Here is a 9,881-nt window from a genome sequence, read left to right as displayed (position 1 = left end):
ACTTTACAAAATGGTTTTATGGAACTCAGTTTGGAGTCTTACCTCTTCCTACACACAGCAATTTGTCCAGGAGTGGTCACATGAACCAAAGAGGACTATTGTGAGAGTTCCCAGGATTTCTTTGCTGCGGATGCCAAAGAAGACTCTCTTGTTTCTCAAGTCACTAAATCAAAAATTGCCTGTAGATAGGTCATTTTCTCCCCCACCCCCTTCTCTGTGGAGAGAGCTTCAAAAGGAAGTAGAGACAAAGCAGAAAAATAGAGAGCCCTGACATCATTCAGTCTCTAGTCCTAGTCGTTGCTATGGTCAGTGAGACTCTTGTCTTTTCAATTTGGTTACATTTGTTCAGTATATTTCCTTTTGTTTATGGCTGAAGTGGGCCATAAAAGAAGTAACACTGACACTGATTTTGCATAGTTTGTGGGGATTCTTTGATATAATATATATGACAGATGATGGCACCAATAAATGTCCAGTAAAAATTTGTTCTTTTTTGAGACTGGAAATGTGAATTTATAAAATAAATAATTATAAAAATCTATTTATAAAATAAGACTCTTTGAAAAGAAATTTAAATGCTATATAGGCCGGATAATACCTCCTCGACTTAGCCTGCAGGTACTAGTTTGAATATAATACTCTAAATATGGATAACCTTAGTCAATAACTTCACTGCCACATCCTGCCACAGCATTACTATACTGGGGTAAGCATACGTTCCTTTGAGACTCTCTAGATAAAATTTTCATTATAGAATCCTGAGGGAAGGACCACATGATGCAGATGGATATTTAATAAGAGCTCTTACTGATTTTAAATATCAGTTTAGAAATAGAGGTAAGCCTCCACTATCTTGCAAACTCCACCAAAATAACAGTAAAGGGATTTGTCAAGGCATAAACCCCAACGGACAAAAAAGATGGGAGATTTGATGACAGCTACTAAATTTTAGAAACTGAAAAACATAAAAATTAGTGGTAAATGACTTAGCAGATTTTGAAAAACAAACAGTGGAGAAAGCCAGGAGTTAATCAGATTATACCACAGAATTTGGAAAGCATTGAATAATCTAAAACTGGGGATGAAAGTAGGGCTAAAAACCAAGAGGACTGGCTGGAAGGGTGCTTAAGAAGCAATTAAAATTCCCATATTCCTACCCTACTCCAGGAGGAAGCTGAAAGCTCTCCGGAGAGAGTAAAGAGAAGATCTGTGGATCAGAGGACACCAAGGTACGTCAAGGGCATTGGGACCATTCACAAAATAAAGGGATTAAGTGAAAGTATGCAAACCTAATGTTGGGACTTGAGTCTTTTTCTGCCACCAGCCCCCAAAGTACTGACAGCCAGAATTATGGTCCTCGGGAAAGAAATCAGAAGTGCTTTCTCTAGGAGAATGTAGCCAGGCTTAGATTAAAAAAAAAAAAAAAAAAAATTGAACATGCTAACACTATGGCTTCTCCAATAAAATGTCCAGTGAAACAGACAGCTGGCAAGGCCCACCTTTGTGCCAAGAGACTCTAAATAGCTTTAGGGCCCTACTCCTAAATATGACCGGACAACCAAAGATCCCCAGAGCGTTGAGAAAGCAGCTAATGTAAAAGACAGCGTGCGGAAAGAAACAATGCAAAAGAAACAGAGAAATGAGAAAAAACTTTACCAGAAAATACTATTAACATCCTCGCAGAGGCAAATTAACAACAACAATTCGGAAAATAAAGAAAAAAGGTTTGGAAATTTAAAAAAATTAAACAGTAGAAATAAAAAAAAACTCAACAGAATATCGAAAGATCATGTCGAGAAAATATTCCTGAAAAATAAAGCGAAAAGACAGTGATGGAAATTTGGGAGGTTAGATCCAAATTAGAGAATTCATTCAGTAAGTAAGTTCATTATCCAAGTAATAAAAGTTCCAGAATGAAAGAACAGAGAAAGTGGATGAAATAAAATAATTTAAGAAAATGATCCAGAACTAAAAAGAATGAGTTTCCTGATTAAATGGTCCTCTGAGCACCTAGTCCAGTGGACAAAAACAGCTGTACATCAAGATACATCATGGTGAAATTATAGAACACAGGGGCCTGAAAAAAGATGATCTTACAAATTATCCAGAGGAAAAAAAACAGATTTCACATCAAGGACCAAGGATCAGAATGACATTGAACTTCTTAGCAAAAACATTGGGAAAAACAATACAGCAATGTATTCAAAATTCTGCAGAAAAATGAGTCACAATCTAAAAATCTATTCACAAGAAAACCATTAACTATATATGGGATGACATATTCATACATGCAAAGTGTCAGACTATTTATCTGCCTTGTATTGACATACAGAAGGTAAGTGAAGGAAATATGCTGTCAAAAGGAGGAAACAAAACTAGTAAAAGTAAAACCTGGTATCCATAGAAAACAAAGGAATCCCAAAAGATTGAAGGAAACAAAATTTACGTAGAAAAAGAAAAGTACCAATAATATACTACATGGCTCATTCCGTATAATCTGTATGCACTGTATTGTATTATGAACAATACATTATGTATTATAGCATTGTCTAGCAGAGTTAAGAGTCGTTCCCTAGATGACAGGAAAACGAAAAGGACTAGAGGTGGAGGATGTAGGGGTGGGGGGTGGAGAGTGAGGGGACGAAAGAGGAATGATGATTTTCAGACAAATCTTGTAACGCTTTTTGCCTCTTTTAGTTTTGTGCATCTATAACTTTGTTAAACATAGAAACCAAATTAAATATAATTTTAAACAATGTATTTTAGACTTCTCCTAGTTAATGAGAGAATGTATTGAGAGAAAAGTTATTAACACCCAGCAATGTGTCCGACATATAGCAGGTAATGAATATTTTTGGTAATTAAATATATATGTATGGATTAGTTCATTAATTAAAGATAAACATTATTTATTTTAATTAATATTACATATCAATTAAGAATTCAATACATAAATAGATTTATGGATAAAAATGAATCAAAAAAGAATGTAACAAAAATACCATCGATCTGCTTTAACTTTCAACTTTTCATATTTATTTATGTGCAAATTCCTTCTTATTATTAATTCAGTCACTCGTCATCCCTGGCATAGAGTAGATATTAAGTTATGTTTGGTTTTTTTTTTGAATGAATACACAATTAAATGTTGTATAAGTATTGATTCTCATTAGTCGCAAAATTTAGAGTAAAAAGATACTTTCAGTTTCCTAAGTTGTCTCATTCACTTATCATTATCTGGCACTCATACTGCTTTCAATTTCTTTTCTACATTCTTCTTATTATTACGTAGTCACAAAAATCTTACTTTAAATTTCTTTAGTACATCATCAGTGTTTTTGCATTAAAAAAAAAGGAATCTTTAAGAAATGATTAACAATTTCTAATCCGAGATACCGGTTTCTCTCATACCCAGGAAAAAGATGAGATAAAAGTCTCGTAATATTTGGAGAGAAAGAAAAGACAGATCTACCTGGACCGTTTGATGCATCAATCTGAGAAATGAGGCTGTCTGACCTCAGCAGAGCAATAATAGAGCAGGCGGGCTGGGAATCAAGAGAGACAAACTAGGTGCCCCAGCGACTGTCCTTACCCCTGGTTCTCTTTGCATAGTTTCTTCTCTTGGATTGGAATGCTATAAATTTCCAAAACACCAGACACACCCAGGTTCCAATGCAAGTAGAAAAACATATTCTATCGCCAAATCCAAATTATTTTTATATCATCTACAATTTGAGATTATGTCCTGTTCTTCCCTTTTCCGTCAGAGCAGATAAGCAAGAATCAACTGTGTATTCATTAAGAAAAAAAAAAGAGAGAGAGAGAGAGATTCATGGATTGACCAGAAATCCGGTGGGGTCACACTAGACTAGTGAACAGAGGAATACTGTTAGGTATCACATCCCTAACTCAGTCAGTGACTTATGCAAGAGAGTGAGTAACTGCTTACCTCAATTTTAGCTGTTAGGTGAGAAAAACATGCCCTTCCTTCTCAGCATGCTGTGAAAACTAAAAAGATAACATCTTAAAATACTAAAATATTTGGAAAAAAATGATACCATAGAAACATGATCCTATCGCCACACTCCAATGTAGCATATATTTTCTTCATACACAGTACAAACAAAATTCTTTTATAACAGACATAAAAATTTGAAAAGGAAGAAATTGCAACTGGCTTTGTAAGTAGATCTTTTATCGAGGGGTTTAGAGAATATAAATGTCTACCTTCAGTCCCATGCATCTATTTGATTTCATTAAATGTTACACATATTCAAAATGAGAGGAAAACTTGGTCAATAACTTTAACCAAGGTTTAGAATTAAGTCTTTACAAATGATGCATATATGTTCCCTGAGGTTTGGAAGAAATATAAAAGTCTAACTTTAGGCTACGTTTTATTCCAATTTCAAAGTCACTGGTACTTTTAAAACATAACATTTAAAAAAACTTACTAAGGGCAAATCTGGCAACATGGTCTTTATTTTATAGGATAAAGGACTTACTGGCCAGTAGGCATGTACTAGGAGACTGACAATTTAATTTTCAAACTATAAGTCCAGATCTATCAATTCCAATAGCAAAATGCCAGGAAGAATGCCATGCCTCTGTTGTAGAGAGCTAAACACAGAATATAAAATGTGATTAAATTATGTGCCAACTCTAATTGTTTGTAGTTTCTACAGAACTGTATTGAAAAAATTCTGAGGTCGCTTCTGGTGTTATTGATACAGAATGCTCTGATCAACTAACAATGTCTGCCAGTCAGAGGAGAGGGGAAGTGGTAACATATACATCCTATGTGCCATCTCTGGGATAGAAAGCAAATGTCTTTTAACATAGAGAAACTTTCAGTTTTATTACTGTTTCACTTAGATGGTATTAATATTTATTTGTTATCAAGAACCTACTAATTGCCCATGCTTTCAACATTTTCCAAACAAATCACATCACTTTTTCTAACACTAATCTTCTAAGGAATATATTATCCATTATTCCCAGGTAAGCAAATGAAGCAAAGATGTTAAGTAACTTTTCCAAGGCTGACAGCTAATAAGTTAGGCAAAGTTGGGACAGATGCAAACTCTAGTCTATTAACTCTCAAGTCCATCGTGCTTTACTTGACTCGGTTCAGAAAAAATGTAGCTGAAAGGACTGTGAAGGAGCTTATTCAATGGCACTTTTCTGTAGTGAGAGGACCTAAAAGTTTACCAGAAAATGTTGGCTCTATGTTTCCCCAAACTCACTGCTTCAAATAGCTTTTCTCAACAGAGCCTCTTCAAAACCTCCCTAATTGTTTTTTCCCCTCTAAATACAAATACGCACATGTCTCCTCTGTTGAATACTAAACTTAAACTACACAAGTATTTCTATACTAAACCTTCCTGATTCTACCCAATTTCTTAAGCTATGCCTCTGCTGGAGGGGTGGAGCTGGGGGTGGGGGTGGGGGGAAATAGCAATAAACGCAGAATCTTTAATAGACCCATGCTATCCCCGCAAGCTCAGAGCACTTAAACATTTTTTTGGACGAGGCACCCCTTGGTTGACCTCACAGATTGCAAGGACCTTGTCAGCTTACAATCCCTTATTTTTTTTATTTTTTGTGCCAACAGCACTTGGTCTTCCTAGGTGGTCTCCCATCCAAGTACTAACCAGGCCCAACCCTGCTTAGCTTCCGAGATCAGACGGGATTGGGCTTATTCAGGGTGGCGTGGCTGTAGACGAGCGCTTAAAACTTTAACATTAGCTGACATTTCAGGATTTATGTGGAGAGCTTCTCATTTTCTAACATTGCCCCACAACATCTCACTGGGACATGATGCTTGTATTAGGTTGCTACAGCTGCTGTAACAAAATACACAGCTGGGTGGCTTAAAACAACAGAAATTTCACAGTTCTGGAGGCTGAAAGTCCAAAGTCAAGGTGCCCATGCGGCCGTGCTCTGCCTGGAGGCTCTAGGGAAGGATCCTCTCTTGTTTCTTCTTAGCTTCTGGTAGTGGCTCATGGGCCTTGTATTCCTTGGCTCGCAGCTGCATCACTCCAATCTCAGCCTCCATCATCACATAGATTTCTTCCATGTGTGTTTGTGTGTGCATGCGCACGTGTGTGTGTATTCACATGGCATTCTCCTCCATGTGTGTGTCTCTTTCACTCTGTTTGTAAGGACACCAGTCATATTGGATTTAGGGTCCACCCTACTCCAGCATGATCTCATCTTACCTTGATGACCTCTGCAAAGACCCTATTTCCAAATAAGGTCATATCCGCAGGTATCAGGGCTTAGAACTGGGACGTATCTTTTTGGGAGACAAATTCAACCCATAATAATACTACATCAGCACAACTTGAATTTCTTTATTGGAATCAATTCACATATTCCCTGTTTACTAAAACCATTGATAAGAGACTCTGGGAACCATGCAAATATAAACACACATACAGACATTTTGGCCTCCACCTGAAAGACTGACCGATTAAACCTAAAATGAGAGAGGGGCTGATTTTAGAAAACTTCTAACCATAGTTTGTCAATATTAATAATGGAATATTTATCTGAAGTTTAAGAATCATACTCACAACATTTTGTTAAATCATCATGTTTATAGTTACAATTATTAAATCTACCTGCTTGAGCTTGGTATAAGTCAAGGAACCTACTTGAAAATATATCAAAAAGACTCTTTTCCTCTTTTTTTATAAACCACACTAGTATTATAGACATCTAAGCTTTCTGGTGCAGTTTTTCACATAAAAAGATGAAGGTTGATTCATCACTAAGGATTGCATTTGAGTTGTTTTTCTAGAACTCTGATGGATTTCCACTGATCCTCCACATGGTCTTTCCTGGTTAGCCTGGCTCAGGCGTGTGGTCTCAGGCCATAGAATAGAGGAGAGCTGACTGGCCTGTGTGAGACTTCTGTTCTATGCTCTCAACGACTGAGTTATTCAGGCCTGAATTAGGTTCTGTTCTCCTTAAGGTTACATGTGAAACTGGTTCTCTTTTGAAAGCACTTTCGGTATATAACATAAGTGACATGATTCCTTCAAGGTATATCAGTAGGGACATTTTTATCAAGAGTTGTTTTTTGAAGGATTCCCCAGTGATAAGTCAAGTCACTGTCTAAAGTTCAATCAAGCCATGACACATTCTGCTTTATTTCAACAGAACATCCTGTCCAGAGAGCAAGAATGTTCTATATGATGTGGTGACAAAACACAATGTTTGTTATAGTCTGGATACAAAATGTTATCATTCCTCTTGAATATGTTTTCTAGAGACCTTATCTTCCTGATCTAAAATAACAAAGGTTTCTAAGAACAAGATTATCTGAGAAAAATCAATTCATTATTTTGATATTTACAGGAAAGCTGATCAACAAGTACCCCAGACTAATAACTGTGCTTATTAGATATAACTCCCTGGATATAAGTTTTCTTCAAAATCAAGGACAACTTGGGATATAGGTTACACCTAGGAACCACACATGAGCTGATAGTTTGGGGAAAAATACTTATCAAAGTCATTAATCAATTTGTCATTAATTATGCTCCCATTGTCTAGATTTTCATTTCATTGTTTTGTCTCTAGAACAGACTGCTTGGGTAAAATCTCTGGCTCTACCACAAACTATTAATATGGACCTTGGGCAATATGCTTAACATCCCTGTGCCTTAGTTCCCTCATCTGTAAAATGGAATAATAATAGTATCTCAGAGGGCTAATTGAAGATTTAAAAAGTTAATATATGGGACAAAGAGAGAGATTGATGGGGTAAAGGGAGTCAAATATAGGGAGATAGGAGTAGGGTGAAGTGGGTAAAGGGGGTCAAATATATGGTAGCTGAAGGAAACTGGATTTTGTGTAGTAATCACACAATAGAATATATAGATGTCAAATTATAATGTACACCTGAAAATTATATAATTGTTAACCAATGTTACCCCAATAAACTTGATAAAAAATTTTTGTTTAAAATAAATAAAAATAAAAAGTTAATATATGTAAAAGGCTCAAATCAGTGGCTGGCAGATAACTCCATGTGTTAGCCATCTCCAGAGTTTTTTGTTTGTTTTCTTCACAGTTCTATAGTCAGCACAGAGAACATTACCCTGTACATAATAGGCATACGATTAAGTTTTTAAAAAACTTAATGGATATTTGATCTTTATTAAAGTTACTAAGACTTAACATTGGATATTAATGTCTTAACAGTGCAGTACATAAAATATTCGACCTTCCACATCACAGGAGGGACCTGGTTTTCTCTATAAATATTTATTTTACTAACTCTTGCATATAAGATGATAACCAAATGCATTGTTATCCATCACAGTAGATGTATAAGCAAGACTTTATGTCAGTGATTTTCACATTTTCTTCTCCTATGCCTATTTACGTATGCATAACTGCCTTGCTCAAGAATAGATTTCAGACAAGTTCATAAATTTTACTTTCATTTCTATGTTTTACTTTCAACCTGTATTTTTCTTTCAGTCCTATTATATATACTTAAATGATGTAGAGATAGTCTCCCTCATAGGAAGTTCTAAAACTTACATGTCTTTTGTTTTTGCTTTTCCGAGGGCTAACATTTGTGGGGAATAAAGAGTAGGGACATTAAATATTTAAGAACAGAATCAGTGGAATGCCTGATGTAATTTGATTGGAAAACATGAATCGGGAATGACATTAACAAGCCATATATTCCTGAATGATAGAACAGCCTTTATGTAGAACGAGACTATAAAAGGTGAAAAAAGATAGATACAAACTTTTTTTTTTTTTTTAGTTTTGCACTTGTCATGATGTGAATCAGAAAATTTACAGCACACTGAATGATTTGTTAGTGCAGAAGATTCTTTCTCGAATGGTGCATGAATTCGGGAAGAGATCACACTCTGTTTAGGTTTAAGCATTCAGTGTTAAGTGATCTCGAACAATATTACAAAGAATGAGGTCATTCCTACATAGTAAGTTTAATGTAGAAAAATTCTGTGATCTATGATTGCTTCACACAATGTCAGAAGTTACCAAAAAAATGAAATTTATCATTACCCTGGCGATGAACTGGATTTCTCACTTTTTCTTCTAGTATCATGACACATGGTTTAGATCAGCAAAGCTACATTGTATCTCTTGACCCTTGTTCTCCCACGGCATCCTCTTCAGTGAGGTGATGCCCTTCCAGCTCCTTTCTTTCTAACCTCTCTCTCCTCTTTCTTCCTCCTGAGTGATGAAGTAAATAATTGAAATATTTACCCAATCGCAGAAGAATTTGGCAAATACTGATTTAGATATAGCCAATAGAAGACCAGACCAACAGGTATTCCTATTTTGGAGTTAGGTAAAAACAGCAATAACAACAACAACAACAAAACCCACATTTTTAGAAGTAGTTGTTGTTTCAATCTTCTTGCACAGTACTGAGAAAACATGAGGAAGAGCACTAAAAACTCTGGGCTATAAAGTCAAAATCTAAAGAGTTTATGTTCATTCTCAGTCTCAGAGAATAAAAACAAAATTCCTTTTTCTTTTCTTTTTTTTTTTAGCACTGTCATCAAATCTAGATTTATTTTGATTTTGACAGTTGTTCCAATAATATCCTTTATGGCAAAAGAAAATCCAAGATCATGCATTGCATTTATTACCTATCATGTCATTTTTGCTGTTCTTTGTTTTGTTGTTGTTGTTGTTGTTGTTTTAAGTTTATTGGGGTAACATTGGTTAACACAATTATATAATTTTCAGGTGTATATTATAATTTGACATCTACATATTCTATTGTGTGATTACCACCCAAAGTCCAGTTTCCTTCAGCTATCATATATTTGATCCCCTTTACCCACTTTACCCTCTCCCTACTCTTCTATATTTGACCC

The 9,881-nt window shown here is 35.5% G+C and overlaps 1 pseudogene; it reads right to left on the bottom strand.

The window, feature by feature from the left end:
* Positions 1-5,605: 5,605 nt before the first annotated feature.
* Positions 5,606-5,724, bottom strand: LOC112481530 (annotated as a pseudogene).
* Positions 5,725-9,881: the final 4,157 nt, after the last annotated feature.

This window comes from Pteropus alecto, unplaced genomic scaffold (genome assembly GCF_000325575.1).
Source record: "Pteropus alecto unplaced genomic scaffold, ASM32557v1 scaffold72, whole genome shotgun sequence".
NCBI classification, from domain to species: domain Eukaryota; kingdom Metazoa; phylum Chordata; class Mammalia; order Chiroptera; family Pteropodidae; genus Pteropus; species Pteropus alecto.
The sequence above is the reverse complement of the archived record's forward strand: the minus strand, read 5'-3'. Positions and strand labels throughout refer to the sequence as shown.